The sequence below is a fragment of the Xyrauchen texanus genome, chromosome 35, assembly GCF_025860055.1.
Source record: "Xyrauchen texanus isolate HMW12.3.18 chromosome 35, RBS_HiC_50CHRs, whole genome shotgun sequence".
Classification (NCBI taxonomy): domain Eukaryota; kingdom Metazoa; phylum Chordata; class Actinopteri; order Cypriniformes; family Catostomidae; genus Xyrauchen; species Xyrauchen texanus.
The window spans coordinates 3,088,756-3,106,898 of record NC_068310.1 but is presented as its reverse complement, the minus strand read 5'-3'; the positions used below and the strand labels follow the sequence as shown (position 1 = coordinate 3,106,898).

Genomic DNA, 18,143 nt, shown 5'->3' with positions numbered 1-18,143 from the left:
AGAAACCTTAAAACCAGAGGCATTGTCAAGGGTAGGCCTGGTCCAACCCAAAATAGACAAAGGCCATCCATTGTAAGCACTTCACTGTGACCCCCATTTTTGCATTTTCTAAAGAAAAGAAGGAAAGAATTTAAATACATTTTTTTGATAATCAATTTATGCCAAAACATTTTGTCGATTGAGCTTAACCTGTATTGATCCTGGAATATTCATTTACTTAAAAAAAAACGCATACATTAAAAAATAAGTCTGCCACACAGCAATGCTTTATTTACACAAAATAAAGAACAAGCAGAAGTTTGTTGAACAGATGTTCACATTATTCCTTGAACCAGGTGGCTTTATTAAATCCAGCAAACTCATCCCTTCAGTTTGGGCATGCTCCAAAAATCTTTCAAGCGACAGGACATAAAGAGCTCATAAAAATTAATGTGTCCAATATCAAGCTACTATCCTATGTCACAACTTCTGTCTGTATGCAGATACATGGAGAAAGTTGGCACTCATTTAAGTTCATACAATCAAAGCACTGAAACAGCACTGGTCAAAATAGTCAGTAACATACTGCTGTTTAATCTCATTTAGCATAAATGATGAACTACCCAAGCATTAAATGGTACAATGGCACACATACATAACTTAAATCTGCGAAACAGGTTAAGGAATATGTAGGCTGCATCTTTAAACCTAGTGACTTACTGTCTAGTGCCTATATGGGCAGCTGTCTACTGTACATGAACAGCATTCTGATTGGAACCAGTATGTGACTGATTTTAGATGCTCTCCATACGCTTAGAACAAATTGGTCTTTTTGAATTTATCTTGTTCACCTCCATAAACTGACTCATATTTCTTGTTCACAGATGTGTTTCCCTTTCAAAGCCAATGAGCTCTAGTTTGAAGCACGAGACTGCTTAGCATTGGAGGATTTACATGCCTGTAAAGACTGACTATAGCATGAGGCAATAGCATTCGAGGGCGGGCTGTGGAGGAGCATATAATTAGTTTGACCCATTATACACCCTTTTACAGAACCATTAGAGTCAGTCATTTGAGTCTGAACAAAATGAGACATCTTGTTTATGAACGAACTAAATGCACTGGTATACACGTTCGTGAACGAAATGAATGACTTGTTAATCTCATTCGTGAAAGAAGAGGCATGTCGTTCATTCAGTAATCAAAAAAGAGAAAGGGGTGAAATGCACTTAGACATGTTTACAGGTGTTATGAATGTGTAAAAATGACTGAGGATGTACAGTTAAAATAACATGAATTATGGTTGGAAATGTTGTGCTTTGATGCACAGTGTGTGATATGATTAGGCTTTTCTTAACGTTTTTCTGTCTTTACAAGAATTAAGCCCTGCATTTGAAAAAATATTAAAAAAATAAGACCTACCATTTCATCCACATAATTTTTTTTTATAGCTTGATAAAAAGTCATGCTCAGCAGTTCAGAATATGATAGATGTGATTTATTGGAAATTTTGTAGAAACCCTTGTGATGCTTAAACACTGCAGTCCTGAAGTCTCTTAGAAGAATTGTAGACACACAAATGTTTATAAAGGATAAATAGATATGTTCTGGTCATGAATGACTAATGTGCTTTTGGTTCAATTTAATTTACTCCTTCAAAATGTAAAATACGGTAATTTGGTGCCATCTACTGGCGCAAAGGCATAATTTGAAGAAATGGTCAATGAAAGTATCAATAAACGAATCTGTACAAATCTTTTTGGTGAACAGATTCAAAAGACTCGAGTCACTGATATGAATCAAATTCACCACCATAGTACTTTGGGAGAACCATATGTGTAAAGATTTACTTCCCCATCTGTTCTAATGTAATCGGAATTATCATAAATATGAGTTACCCACTAGGAAGTTGCACACGAACAATCCCGCAAGTCGACTGGGAAACTCGGAGATAATTTTGATACCGGGTTTCCGAGATGGGAGGAGTCATAAACTTTAAACATGGAAGAGGAGAGTACCGTTTCTATGGTGAATGACAGGTTTTGTTAATTTTTGTAAATACAGCTAATTGTTAGCACTTTCTGTTTTGGTCATATTAATTTTTTATATATCAGCAACCATTCTATAAATGTTGTACATTTTTCCACAATAGTTTGTATTAGACCAAAATTCCATTATCCTCAGAAAGCTAACTGAGTGATATGTATTATTGAGTCAAAAATATACATATTTATGAATGAACACGACGTGCTCGTAATTACCACTTCGGCGACTGTGGCTCAGTTGGTAGAGCGTGCCGGCTGCTAATCGCAGGGTTGGCGGTTAAATTCCAGGCCCAAACGACTCCACATGCCGAAGTGTCCTTGGGCAAAACACTGAACCCCAAGTTGCTCCCAATGGCAGGCTAGCGCCTTGTGTGGTAGATCTGCTGCCATTGGTGTATGAGTGTGTGTGTGAAATGTTATTTGATTGGCTATATAATTTAGTGAATAGTAGTTTAGTGCTCATTGGCACTGTCATGCAGCACCATTAGAAAATATCTATATTTTTTAGTTACTAATGCCATTGTAGAAATGCACTATTCACTGTTGCCCATGATTTATTACCAAGTTTTTGGCTGGCAATATGAAGTCAAGATGTGGCCCAATCCATGTAAAATAAAACAGCTTTTATTAGACTACTATCATGACTATAAATTACCTTTGATGAAGGATACATGTGATATTGCCTAAAACTTAAAATGATCTCTTCCTCTAATTTGAGATTACCTTTTTGTCTGGAATGTGGGGCCCAAAAGGACAAGGCCCATTCTGTCGAAAATATATTGACATTATTTAGAAATCGCATGTAGACTTTACTGTTTCATTGCTAATTTACAAACCTTTAAATGTCATACTGTCTTTTAATAACTGAAACCTCTCCAAACAACAATCTACTAACAATGTCCCCCATGTCTCAATTCCACAGCTGAAGAGGTCTGAAACTAAATGCTTTTCGACCAAGAGATGTTCTTACAATACTTGAAACAAATAATAGGGGTACATGCTTTCATCAAAAGAGATGTCTAAACCCTCATGCTCAACTCAATTGTCATTGATTCAGAGACAGAGGCTGAGGAGATGCTGCGAGAGAGATGGTGTCTTAGGCTACAATAGGGGATTTATTTTCCCAGGTGAAGGTTTGAACTTGAGTATGAAATGTATTTGGTTACCTGTAATTTTTCTCCAAAGTGATTTACAATTCACTTACTATGGGGATAGTAACTCTGGAGCAATGGCAACCTGGTCTCATAGAATCATGCTACCAGGGACGTTTCTAGGCATAGGCGAACGAGCAGTCCGCCGTAATTTTTAAACAAACTTCTCACAATTTTTATTTGATTAATTGTCCATTTCAGTGTAAAAGGAGTCACAGAACATGCACTCAAATATTGTGAGCATTTTAAAGCAGTCGTCTGTATATCAGACTGCACACCGATACCGAATTGAGCGCTCGGTACTATCGGGACTGCAGAAACACTGGTATTGTTACATCTTTTTTTTATTTTTGTATTGGCTTGGTACCGAAGTACCTGTACTTTTGACAACACTACTATCTTATAATCCTTAACACTTTTATTATAGTCCATGACTTGTAAGGATATACATTTTAATGTTTGCATTACCTAACCAATATCTATAACTGAACCAGCAGTTTCCCTTTTAAAAAACATTTTCAGCAGATCTTGCCACTTCTAATAAGCATGTCAGCAACTTCTTTTCCAAGCATCAGATCCAGTTCTAATGTTAGAAACAGGTAGAAGTTGTAACCTCTCTGATTTTTATGTTTGCCATGAATCATTTCAATCTGTAGCCATAATGTTTCTCCTCTTTATCAAGTCTCTTCAATTTAATTTTCTACATGCTGCAACTACGTCTGTTATCACATTGCTGCGTTTGTGGCCACCACTAACTATTATAACTTGTCTGTCATCTAGTAGTGGTGAGTGGCTGGCCACCACTCATAACTATCACTGCTAGAGTTACAACCATATTTAGGTGAGTGAAGTCCCCATTGGTAAAACCAGATTTCAACCAGAGCATCTCTGCACATCATCTCAACTGTGCTCTCTCTTGGATTACAAGCCAAATCTATGATTGATGTGACTGTTGAGATGTTTGCCAGCATCAATTTGGCATATCAATCTGGCATATAGTTCTTGAGGTAAGTGGACTAAAGATGGGGTGCTAAGGCCCCTCCATCTTTGGCGCCAAACAATGCCAGAAATCTTTAAAGCCCGGGACACCATCTTCAGGCTTTGGCAGAGGTACAACAGGTGTTGAAGGACCCATCAGAGCCGACTAGTGCATGTCATTGGCATCCAGCGACTAATTATGTCTGGTTTCTCCAGCTCTCTCAGATGTTGATAGTGTAGAAAGAGCAGGAGGAGAAAAGACTAAAGGCGTACCCTCAGTAGTTAAAGTCTGCAACAATATGGACACATATGAATTTGTAGATGGGTAAGGCCAATCATTGAGTCAAATCCACTGAACAACAGATTGAGTTCAGTAGTTCTAGCCATGTTTCCTTGCAACTGCAAGGCCTTTTGTAAACCTGAATGGTCCTTATTTTACTCTGTACCGTAACCTTGTGCAATCACGCGTCCTCCTACATGGACTGTGAATTTTGTCTTGGCTATATGCTTTGCATAATTTCATTTCATTTAAATAGACTGATCTCAGTTAAGATCAGTCTGGGCTGTCAGTAAAGGGTTAAACTTTTGATGCACCGAGTCATGTGACAAAACAACATGGCGCCGATCTCAGTGGAGTTTGACTTTGGGGGAAATGCCAACAAAACTACAACTGGTAAGGAACCTCATTATGTTTTTACATTGAAACCAGTTTGAGTCTCCAGTTTTATCCAAAATGCCATTTCTTTTAAATTTCAGCGATTTATCGTTAAACAGCATGCCGTAAAATACAATGAGCACTTACATGAACTATAGGGTGATCTTAAAATTTTCTCTTCAATACAACACACTGCAACAAGAGAATACTTACAGGTACACTTTTACTATGAATGCTGATGTTAGGTAAGTATCCAACATTAGGATGTTATTCTGCAGTACATCCTGTGGTTGTGTAATAGTTTATAAGCCCATATCACTAAATTCTGCTCCTTCTAGTTATTTACATTGTGGTTAATGATAGTGGAACTCATTCACACTTGCCAGAAACACAGCCGCTTGCTTAGTTCCAAGCGCATTCACTCCTAAAATCCGACCAAAAGTTCAGTTGCAGGCTGCATTACTGTATGATGTTTGGACGACTCAACATGGTTGGCAGACATGTGACAATGATAATCAGTACACAGATTCAGAATTTATAATGCAAAGTTTTTTTAGTTGGTTGGCAGTGATTGGATGATGCTGGCCATTACTTTGAATCAAAATTAATTATGCTAATTTAAAATCGGTAAAATGCTTAAAAAATCAGAACATTGAGATTTTGTTGCCAAAGTAGAAAACATAATTGTAGATTAGATTGTGGACTTAATGGTGAATACATTATATATTCATATAACATGCACACACATTTATATATCAGGGCTGCACAAATAATAAAACTAAAATTGCAGTATGACATTGTGCGTTTATTTAACCACAAATGGCTAAGACGATTTAATTAAATTAATAGATAAATCAAGCTGTTTGATTCAAAGTCTATGCATGCTGCTCTGTCCTGTCTGTATTGTGTATAAGCATTATAACAGTGTATTCAGAGCGGCTCTGTGCTCCACAACTCCATCTCATGATCAGAGTAACAGATGTGCTCCATTCGGTTCCATTTGCTGAGCAAATCATTTTTAAAGTGCTCCAGCAACTTTAATTGAATACCCCTGCACTATGTGATTTTCTCTGTAGCCACGGATAATCAGCTAAAAAAAATCAAACATGTTTGATATCCTCCGAGTAGATGGAAGCATCGAGTCAATACCTATTATAAACTACGCAATTTACTTAAAATGTTCCCAACATTTGCACACTAGTGCCGACTGGCACCAACTCTACCCGACTGAAATTTGGGGATGAAATGAGCGTTAAAGCCGTGTAGTCTAATCCAGCCTGTGGTGGTCTCTATAGCTGCTTTTTGAAGTCTTTCAGTGTCCTCACCATGTGATTTACAGAACCCAGTCTACTTCAAGCCACATATAAAATCCTTCTTGACCTCCACCTCCATATATTCCTGGTGGTAACAGCCAGACGGGCTTTAATGTGGGCATGAGATGGGCCAAGTTGTGGTTTGATTTGCCCAGATGGATTTAACAGAGTATAATTGCATATAACAATTATCCTGTTATTTCTGGTGTGAAAATGGAGTGAAACATGATTAAATCCCAAAACCCATGTGACAGATATTGAGGCCACAAGTCTTTTTATTGTTCCACAGCCGTCCCATCAGCAAACCTGGCTTTACTGTGCAGATGCAGCTGCTGTGTTAAGAAGCAGAATGCCAGTCTTACCAGTTTTGCAGTTTGTAGTGAAGAAACAAATAACAGATTCCAGAAAACCCATGACATTTTTTTAAACCCAGAACTGCAGTTATTCCTTTTCCCTCCAAAGGTTCCCACTAAAAATAAACTTTGCTTGATAAATTCGCTGTTTATTTGCATGTGCTGTCTGGTCTAGTTTAATGCCCAATTCACTAATGCAGATCAGGAACTGCACAAACACACCAACAAAATTTGCACAATGCAATTATGGTCTTACAGGTCGATTCTTAACCCTATACTGCAGAGGATGCAGCACACCACCGTGACCATGGCACACACTGCCTGAACTGTGATCCAGACACTTGAATCATCTCTTTAACATACAGAAAGTGCACTTGACTACTATCTGTAGTACATCTGGATATATGGAGTTTATAACACTCCTCTACATTACTCAATCATTATTTAATGAATTTCTAGATCCATGATCAATAGAAAATACAGTATATGCAGCATCTCTTTTTTATAAAAATTCCGTTTACCGGCTGCTTTCCTCAGGTGTTAATAGCACAATGTTTATTGCTCCGAGCAAATAGGACAGTTTTCTGAATGAAGCGTAATATATAATGAGCCTAATTTGGATAGAAAGGAGGCGTGTTTGAGCTGAATGACAATGACTTAATTTACAGTAAATACTCAAGACACTATATTTCAGTGATGATTGCACCTGCTTAAAGGGGTCATGACATGAGAAACCAAATTTGCCTTGATCTTTTGGTATATAAGAGGTCTTTGTATCATTAAAACGTCCTGCAAGTTTAATATTTTAAGACGTCCTCCCCATTCTAAACGAATCATTTATTTAATCAAGCTCAAAATACAGCTCGTTCTGGATTCATGGTTAGAAGTGACGTGTCGGTTAGAAGTGACGTAACAGCGTTTGCATATGACCGCCTCCAGCACAAGATAACTACGCTTTAAGCGCAAAGACAGCTACGCTCATTTCAGTATCGCCGTCGCCTCACAAGTGTTCAGTCGATGGACAGCGAGCTCTGACAGAGACTACTTGTGCACAGGAAAATTACGATGCCACACAGATGTGCTGTTCCTGGCTGTGGTCAAACAAAACCTCTGAATAAGCTGCTGAAAGATCCAGACGTCAGGGAAAAATGGATGCAGTTTATTTTTTGCGGACGACCCAGTCACAGCAGTGTTAACTTAAGCGTTTGTTCTGTACATTTTAAGGATGACTGTTTTGAGAACAAATCTCAATATGATGCTGGCTTTGCCAGAAAACTGTTGCTCAAAGATAAGTCCGTGCCGACTATTCTGGGAACAACGACGACGCAAACTGTTAAGTAATCTATTTTAAACTTTAAACTACTTTTTAAAGCGCAATTTCATTCATTATGAATAATCACAGTGTTTTTACTTAGTTTACTTGCATATTGTTCTGGCTGGGGCGTCAATAATTGATACATAGGCACTGACGTTAACCAATCATAACAGTGGGCGTTAACACTGAAGTCTTAAATGGAAAACGCCCCCAAAACAGACTGTTTGAATCAGAGGATGAGAAACAGGGTGGGAAAAGGTCATAAATCACTAGATTTTAAAAGTTTTTCTTAAAAAAAAATATATTAATACTATAATTGCACCTAAGTGAACATAATAATACAATAAAAAAACCATGTCATGACCCCTTTAAACTAGATTGTGTAAGTGAATAAGATGCAGGCTTTTGCGCTGAAATACCATGTGCAAAAGTGGCGAGCGAATTTGCCCATGTATGTTTGACATACAGTGCTGACTGTATTATTTATTTAATTTTTTTACTTTTTAACACAACACAGGAGCTACTGCAGTGAACAGATTCTTACAGTAGAGCCAAAGGTATAATACCACTCAAACATTGCCATTTCAGCCTGAAAACTTCAGAAACCAGTTTTCTTAATAAAGATATAAAATTGCATCTTTCCTGAACTTTCAATATATATGCTGCATCAAGGACTTTGCTCCAGTCAGCACTGTCTTTGCACTTACAAACCACAAGATTAATAAGATTAATTGGCTTAGTTGACTAGCGAGTGTCTGTATCCAATTAACTCAAGTCATTAATATATTGTTCCAGTTAAAACCATTCCTATTCAATTCAATTCTTAACCTAATGTCATCTCTAGCAAAACATCTTAACAGAGCTAGTATGTTGACTGTGTTAGAAAATCGGGAGCCTTGTCAGCTGTTAGTTATTCTTGTGCAAGCTATATCTTTATTAAATAAGTGCTTTTGTGCAGCAATGACGCACTAATGTATTGCTAATTGTGTGTGTGAGTGTGTGTGTGTGTGTGTGTGTGTTGTTTGGCTAACCAGTAACTTTATGCATACCCTAATCAATGACGATAATTTTTCGAAGCCTCCTACTTCAGATCAGTTGTCGAATGGCAGCTAGTCTTGCAGCAGCTAGGCTCTTGGCTAAACGGCTTATCTGTATTTGTGTCAGTGTTGGCTAACAGAGTTCTCTAATCTAATTGGACAAGCAGTGTTTCTAAGACTGCTCTTTCAAGTTTTAAATCAACAAAACTGACCTCCCTATGCTAAATCTTTAACCTAAACCTGATAGCATCAGAAAAAACAAATGTGAAAAGAAAAACACAATTGCTAAAGTAATCATGTAATTTTGCAAAGTTTATATGACACTTTCGGCTCACGTGTCGACTCTATTGCTAAGGGGTAGGGGTAGGCAAACCAGGCAATTGCCTGGGGCCCCGAGCTGGAAGGGTGGCTGACAACATGGAACACCCTTAAATTCTTTGATGGTACAAGACACTGCAATGTTAAATGACAGACCATGAAGCGTATTTACCCGTCCGGGCATATTAAAATGAAATGCAAGAGGAAGAAGAAAAGAAAAAACGAGACACTGGTAAGTGAGAATCTGTTACACTTAATGAAGGAGTAATGTCAAGGGATATAATTTGTCCCACCACGCATTGCTAACAACAATGATGCTATCAACAGTTACTTTGTCAGTAGAATATGTTAGCTTGTTCTGTCGAAACTGTCACAGTAACAGATATAATATCTTCCAAATATGCATTAGTAACATATTTGGAAGATATTATATCTGTTACTGTGACAGTTTCGACAGAACAAGCTAACCTATTTATTTTATACATCTCATTGAATTTGCTTGTAAAAACTTTACGGTAAACAAAATGTTAACATAAGCTAAAGTGTAGTTGTTGCCATTAGCTGTTTGTGAATTATTTCATACAGATCTTAACCATTGGGTGTTTGTGGACTGTGCTTGCATGACCAAATACAATTGTGCTCTTTTCTTTTTTTCTCATGGTGCTTTGCTTAAATTTCTTTGTCCATCTCAACAAGATGCCTCAAAAGATGAAGGTAAAATGAAGTTATTCTAAGTTGACAGTGACTCTCCACTATACATATATTAATCGATTATTTTATTAAATTTGGCCACATAGATATTTGTCTATAAACAATGACTTCTTATTTGTATAATTTTTATTTGTATACTCATTTATACTTTACGAGTATTTTTTTCTCCAGCAATATCAACTTCAGGTCATGAGGAGGACCTTGAGGAAGACATGGCCAGTACATCCAGTGGCAGCACGCCAGTTCCATTACAAGTGGCCACACCACTCCTTACCACCACCGCCTCCTCATCACCTCCAGAATTAACTACAGCAGCTCCAAGCTCTGATAAAAAATGTGCACTACGGTTCTGTATGCAAATATTTTTGTATTGTTTGTGTATTTGGAGTTATTTATATTATGTATGCAAAGTTTGCCTTTATTTATTTATATTTTATACTATTTCCATTGAAAACAAAGCATTTTACGTAAAAAGGGGGGGTTGAAGGGGTGGTTGTTTGTTGGGGTCACCAGGTCCCTTCTGCCTGGGGCCCCCAGAGTCTCTAGAAACTCCCCTGACCCCAGTCCTTTAAATTGCAAGTGAATGCTCTATCAGTTGAGCTGACAATTGAACAAGCTTGTAAATGTAGCTGTTATGTAATGCAAAAGTTAAAATGTATCGCCTTACAAGTCCACATCCACTTTAGTAAATTTGGTTAGATGTCATAAGATAGCATTGTGTGAGTAAAAGGGTGAAAGTCATCGTTGTTGTAGTGCCTCAAGTGTTTGTTTCACCAGGAAAGTACCTCGAAATGTACAACAAGCTACATTAAGCAAATATTTAGATATAGTAGCTGAATGTGATTCTATGAAACACAGTAAAATACTGATATTTAATGTAACTGTACTTCTAAGCTTCACTGTTTACCCACTATTTTCCCTAGCAGGGTAAAAAAAAAGACTAAATAACTGAGCATATTGTGTCTAAAATGTTAATTATGTAAACTTATTGTTTATAGAATTGCCTGTGGCTTTATGTCTGGTTGTCAGTAGAATAGCTCTCTTACTCTTGTGAAATTGCCATGCCTTATTACAAAAATACACAGATCATTTCACCTTTATAGAGCCACCACAGAGCCTTCTCTTCTTACTTGAGTTGTATTTTTAAATTAACGTGTGGTACAATTCTCAGGAAACTACTAAATGATAGAGCCATGTAGTAGCTGAATTTGTTTTCAAGGTTTTGCTGAGCAAGCCAAGGCTACGCTGTACTATTTACATTTAGGTATCTGATTATTGATAAAACACACTTAATATCTTTAACTGCCATTTTCAAATGCTTCGTGTGGTATTAGAAAAAGCTAGAGTCATATTTCATCCATTATCTACACAGCAGAGGAACCATTGCCAGACAGGTGTCCACATTTAAGATTAATGTTTGAGTCTGTGGCTAAAATAGTAATTTGCTCACAAAGTGAGATATGTGAATATTGCTGGTGTTGAAAGGTAAGCAGCTCTAACTTCTGCACCTGTGGAGAAACCTGATTTCCAAACACCCCACAGAGAGATCTGTTAAAACGATGCTGCTGTCAATCAACTCTACAGGGAGCTGTTTAGCAATATGATAATGCGGGAAAAGTTATTTTTGGAAAACACGAGTTGTTACAGAAGAAAAATGTGGTTTTGGCATTCATTAACTGAAAGAAAAAAAACGTTTTTAAAATCGGGGGGCAGAGGATGAATCTCAGTTGCCCCTGCGTCTGAGACGTCAGTCCGCACATCTTATCACGTGGCTTGTTGAGCCCACGGAGAGATAGCGCGTGTGAAGGCCCATGCTATTCTCCACGGCATCCATGCACAACTCACCATGTGCCCCACTGAGAGCGAAACCACACATTATAGCAACCACAAGGATGTTAACCCATGTGACTCTACCCTCCCTAGCAACCGGGCCAATTTGGTTGCTTAGCAGACCTGGCTGGAGTCGCTCAGCACACCCTGGATTCGACTTGTGACTCCAGTGGTGGTAGTCAGCGTCAATACTCGCTGAGCTACCCAGGCCCCCGATTTATAGAATGTTAAAAAATGTATCTTTACTTTCAGAGACATTCCACAGATATAGATGCTGCAAGAGTAAACAATTAAATAAAATCCCAGATGCAGTTTATTGTTAAACCAAAATCCCAGTACTACACTTGACTGGTAAAACAGATATATCGGTCTACCTTTACTAGACAGTGTAATAGAGCTTGAAATCTTGATGTTGCCTTGAAACTGCAATGGCAAGATTTACAGTATACAGGATTATATTTTGGTTTGTTCTCACCAAAAACCTCCTCACTTGCAGAAGACATGAATTTAACAACTGGAGTCTTATGGATTACTTTTATTGTGATATTATCGCCTTTTTGGAGCTTCAGAGTTCAAATCACCATTCACTTGCATTGTATGGATCAACAGAGCTGAGATATTTTTCAAAGAAATCTTTTTTTTTCTCCAGCAATGAGAGGAGATGAGCTATGTTGTATGTCCTTGTTGTATCAGACTATGCTGAAACCTATACACCCTTCATTAGCTCCTTGTCTCTGTATACATTCTTGAATTAGTCCATCTTTCAAAGAATGATTCAAGAAACTGAGTGAGAGAAGATTAAATCTCAGACCTATTAAGTCAATGTTTGCTTTTATGATCTCGATTTCTCTGCCCACATGAATGCCTGAGTTGACATCCATTCTATGTAATGACATTTATTTTTCAGTCGTGGAATTATCTTCCAACAGAACACAAAACATAATGAAATGCTAAATGAAGACTGTTTATTTCTCCTTGACATTTTAAAACAAAATTCAGATGCAAAATATATAAGGAGTTTACTCTGAAATGTTTCAACATTCTTTTCTGACGATAGATAGATAGATAGATAGATAGATAGATAGATAGATAGATAGAAAGATAGATAGATAGACAGACAGACAGATAGATGATAGACAGACAGACAGACAGACAGACAGACAGACAGATAGATAGACAGACAGACAGACAGACAGACAGACAGACAGACAGATAGATAGATAGATAGATAGATAGATAGATAGATAGACAGACAGACAGATAGATGATAGACAGACAGACAGACAGACAGACAGACAGACAGACAGACAGATAGATAGATAGATAGATAGATAGATAGATAGATAGATAGATAGATAGATAGATAGATAGACAGACAGACAGATAGATGATAGACAGACAGACAGACAGACAGACAGACAGACAGACAGACAGACAGATAGATAGATAGATAGATAGATAGATAGATAGATAGATAGATAGATAGATAGATAGATAGATAGATAGATAGATAGATAGATAGATTAATTGATTTTAAAGCTCTTTCACACAAAGAGGACACATCTGACTTCAGCACCCTGGACAGCTCCCAGCACCACAGCAAAGTGTATAACACCCAAAACAGCCATCCAACTGACCCAGCAAAGCAAATGGACATTTATCCAGGCAACATGTAGTAAATATGGCTGACCAACATTGACAAATGACAAAAATTCACAAGCTACTTCTTTCAGCATAAATACAAAGATACTCATTCACTCTTCAAGTTTAGCATTTGACAACCAAATCAATCTTTGATCCAACAAGTTTATGGATCCAGATTCCTACAATTCCAGATTTAAAGGAATATTCTGGGTTATATTCAAGTGAAGCTCAATCGTCAGTATTTGTGGTGTAATGTAGATTACCACAAATAATAAATTCAACTAATCCCTCCTTTTTTTTTTTTTTTTAAATGCAAAAATCTGCGTTCCAGTGAGGCACTTACAATGAAAGTTAAAGGGATGGTTCACCCAAAAATGAAAATGTTCTCGTCATTTAATTCGCCTCATGTGTGGCCTTTACCTTCGCCCAAATGTGCTCTGTAGGTCCATATTATGCAAGTGAATGGTGACCAAAATTTTGAAGCTCCAAACTCTGCATGAAGGCAATATAAATGTAATCTAAATATTAATTTGTGTTCTGCAGAAGACAGAAACTCATACACATCTGGGATGGCATGAGGGGGAGTAAATGATGAGAGAATATTCCTTTTTGGGTGAACTAACTGGTCCAATCCATAAATGTTGAAATACTTTTATGCCAAAAGACACAAACATTATGTTTGTTAACATAATTTTAGTGTGATAATATCGCTTGCTTACCCTATGCATTTAAAGTTAAGTTATATCAAATTTTACAATGTCATCGCCATGGCGACATTAACACTAAAACTACTATAATAATTGTAATGAAAAGTAAATTCAAGAAACATTACAGCTCAAATAATACATGAGTTTAAACCAAAGAATTAATGTAATTGCTTTTAAAAAATTATAAACGTGCCTTTAAACCCTCCAAACATCTTGTGTGTTTCACTGTAACCTCCGTCTTTGCTTTATTTCTTTTTTTTTATGAAAATGATTGACGAGTTGAAATACATTTTTGTGGTAATAAACATTATGCCACACATGCTGTTGATTGAGCTTAACTTGTATTGAACCCGGAATATTTTTTTCAACGAGGCTAAAAACATCATTGAGCAAGAAAGTTAATGTATCAAAATAACAACTATTTCTTTTCATGGTAAGTTTGTCATGACTTCTTATTTGTGTATTATGTATAAACTACAATCTCTGAAGCAGTGTTTGTGCATGGGTCAGTTCGCACATCTACACTCTTGCATATCACACTTTGAACTTGTGGATTCCACACTTTATTCCTTTCCTTGTCTTTAAGATGAATAAAGAGCCCATATTGCCTGACAGACCTCATGTGGCCATCTGAAAGAATGAAATCATATGATTGGCTGCAAAAAGATGATCTGTATTAACATGCACTGGACAACGCAAGTCCATCAAAGTCTTGTGTAGAAAAAGCTCTCACTTGGATCAATGAGTGAAAGCAGATGTCACTGATAAGGATCACGTGTGAAAACGTGTTTTTTTTATTTATTATGGACCTAAAACGTTTGAGTCGAGGTTCATGCCGACGAAAAAACAAACAAATTATTAAACTGAAGAATGAAAACATAAAGAAATGAATATCATGTCATCTCATCTGTAGCAGTAGTAGTTTCTGTAAAGAATGGTTCATATTTTAGCAGAAGTGTTTTTGTTGCTCGCTGTTACGTAACGAGCAGTCGTGATGCCTTCATCAGATTTATAATTCCCTCATGGGGCTTAAACGTGCCTTTTAATCGGGCGTTCGGTAAAATCGGCACACGCTGATTGATTTTTCTAGCTTTATGTGCTCTTGGCGATGCCAGTTGGTTTGTTTATCCCTCCTCGAGATCTACGTTAGAGTAAACAACAACAACCAGTAAATCTCGAGTGCTCTCTTGAAGAAAAACGGTATATAAATCGAACAAAACACACAGAGCATTGCGGATATCATGTATATAATGTATAATCCCACTGCATGGCCTTGCTCTGGTCTTCCGCTTAAAATTGTTCATTTACGCTGTTTAAATTGATATTTCTATTACGATACTGACATTTTCATGTCAAACATCTGCTGTATACTCGGTGGAGGAACAACCGGAAAATACAATTGTAATTACTACAAGAAGTAACGACGCGTCGCGAATCGGCGACCGAATCGCTCGATATTTATAATATTTTCTTCGTATGGAAACATCGGAGTTTAACCTGATTTCGTGTCATGAACCGCAAATAAATCCCGAATATTCAAGATTTTCCCCGCAAGCAATGAACACGCTTCAGATCTGTCCGAAACAACAGTGTTCATCAGCATGCTACATCATGAAAGTATTGTTGTTTCCTACCTAAAATGACGTGTCACCGCGGTGCGGATTCCTCTTGGCAGTGATAGAAGGTGACCCCGCGCCCTGTTCCTCAGCATCCACCGGATCACGATGTTCGCAGCGATGTGCTCGCGCTTTCTCCGCCGGTGGGGGATGGTTCAACCCGGAGCTGTCATTCACATGTGTGATGCCCAACGACACGGCACCACCGCGGACCATGACGCCTCTTTCAGTTATTTCTGCAATCATTATATCAGCATTTGATCATTGAATGTTTTGTGAGTAGGCTATACAGGGATACATTGTACTTAATCTTTTACATTTAAAGTTTTCAACCAAATCCACAGTTTTTCAATATAGGGTTAGTAATGGAGAGGAGCCAATAGTGTTTTGCATTTCTAGTGCACATCCAGAAAACAGCGTGTCATATTTAATCTTCTTCTTCTGTTTCTTTTTGTTTCAGACTAATACTGACAGATTCAAGTGCGCGCGCGCGTGTGTGTGTGTGTGATATATAAAGGGGTAATTCTCACTAAACCCGTCAAAAAACATACAAACGAACAAAATAATAATAATAATAAAAATCCTGGTCATATAAACCCAAAATCAATAGGAAAAATATTCAATTATTTTGCAATAAAAAATTCATTTAGGACCATAAATAATTTTTTGTTTGTTTGCTTGTTGCATTGTTAGATAGGCCTACTGTATTATCAGGACACTTTAGCACATTTGATTACACTTCATTTTACAGTGTCTGTGTTACACATATTACATGTTACCATTATTAATGACTATACAATAACAATATGAAAAAACAAGCCGCTCTACAAAATAATTACATAGTAAATACATGTAGCTCATTAGTATTGCTCAGTAATTACCTATGTAAAATACACAGTAACATAAACATTGTAAAATAAATCATTTTACCCCCCAATTCTCATCACCCTAACATGTCAGGTAATCCCCAATTTGGAATGCCCAATTCCCAGTACTAAGTAGGTCCGGTTTAAAGGCGCGGTTTCTCACCTTTATCTGGGTGGCGGAGGACAAGTTTCAGTTGCCTCCGCTTCTGAGACAGTCAATCTGCACATCTTATCATGTGCCTTGTTGTGCATGACACTGCGAAGACTCACAGCATGTGGAGGCTCATGCTACACTCCACAATCCACACAGAACTCACCACGCACCCAATTGAGAGCGCGAACCACTAATCACGACCATGAGGAGGGTACCCCATGTGACTCTTCCCTCCCTTGCAACCGGGACAATTTGATTGCTTAGGAGACCTGGCTGGAGTCACTCAGCACACCCTGGATTCAAACTCGTGACTCCAGGGGTGGTAGTCAGTGTCAATACAGTGTCAATACTCGCTGAGCTACCCTGGCCCAAGGAATGTCGTTGTATTCAATGATGATTCTCATTACCATTGCACATTCTCTTATTTTAACTGCACTACAATAAAAAAGTAATAAAAAATGCTGTTGTACGATGATTTTCTTAAAGGAATATTCTGTGTTCAATACAAGTAAAGCTCAATCGACAGCATATGTGGCTAAATTTTGATTACCACAAAAAATTATTTCAACTCGTCCCTCCTTTTCTTTAAAAAAAAAAGCAAAAATCGAGGTTAGGCCTACAGTGAGGCATACAATGGAAGTGAATGGGGGGCCAATTTTTGAACGTTAAAATACTCACTGTTTCAAAAGTATAGTCACAAGATGTAAACAATATGTGTGTTAACATGATTTTAGTGTGATAAAATCACTTACTAAACTTATCTGTGTAAAGTTATAATCAATTTTACAACTTCATTGCCATGAAAATGTAATGTCAACAAACCTTTGTTGTGGTCTGAGTATGGTGGTCCACTGCTTTAGATCCACCCAACCCCTTAAAACTGAGACCTGAATGTGTTCAATATTTTTTTTATTCTACAAAAGGTGGGTCGGGTCACCCCTTCCTGTTGGCTGCCATGTTTAATAAGCATATCCAGCGGAATCCTGCTCTGTAACCCCCCTATAAATGAACACTTTTGGTTCTAGAACAAATTAACCTTTGATAAAAAAAATATGACTATGAATAGGGTATTTCTACAATGATATCCAGAAACCAACGTTTGCAAGATGCTGCATACACACTTAATGTGTTTACTGTCCATGCACACCAATACAAAATCTGATAATGCAAGAAAACCACGTTTATATGATGTCACGTCATGCGCACAGCACTTGCACACATTGGATAAGCCAGTAAAGCTGTTTACATGCAACGTGAAATCGGCTTCATGGGCAAAAATCTACATTTGCCAATCAGTTTTAGCTTAAACCAATTACGACCTTACCTCGATAAAGGATCGGTGTTTAACTGACCATACAGTCGGCTTATTAAGCATAATCGTGTGCGATCCTGCATGTTTACACCCTTGCTGGTGTCAGAACAAAGGCCAGGACCACTGTACTTAGCCAGTAAAAACACAATATAAATGTAA

At 37.5% G+C, this 18,143-nt stretch overlaps 1 protein-coding gene across 1 annotated transcript in view; it reads right to left on the bottom strand.

The window, feature by feature from the left end:
* Positions 1-15,813, bottom strand: part of pacsin1a (protein kinase C and casein kinase substrate in neurons 1a) — a 73,341-nt gene extending 57,528 nt beyond the window's left edge. Inside the window, exon 1 of the mRNA XM_052105115.1 lies at positions 15,671-15,813. The gene's annotated coding sequence lies outside the window, so the exon portion shown is untranslated. The remainder of the gene's footprint in view (positions 1-15,670) is intronic.
* Positions 15,814-18,143: the final 2,330 nt, after the last annotated feature.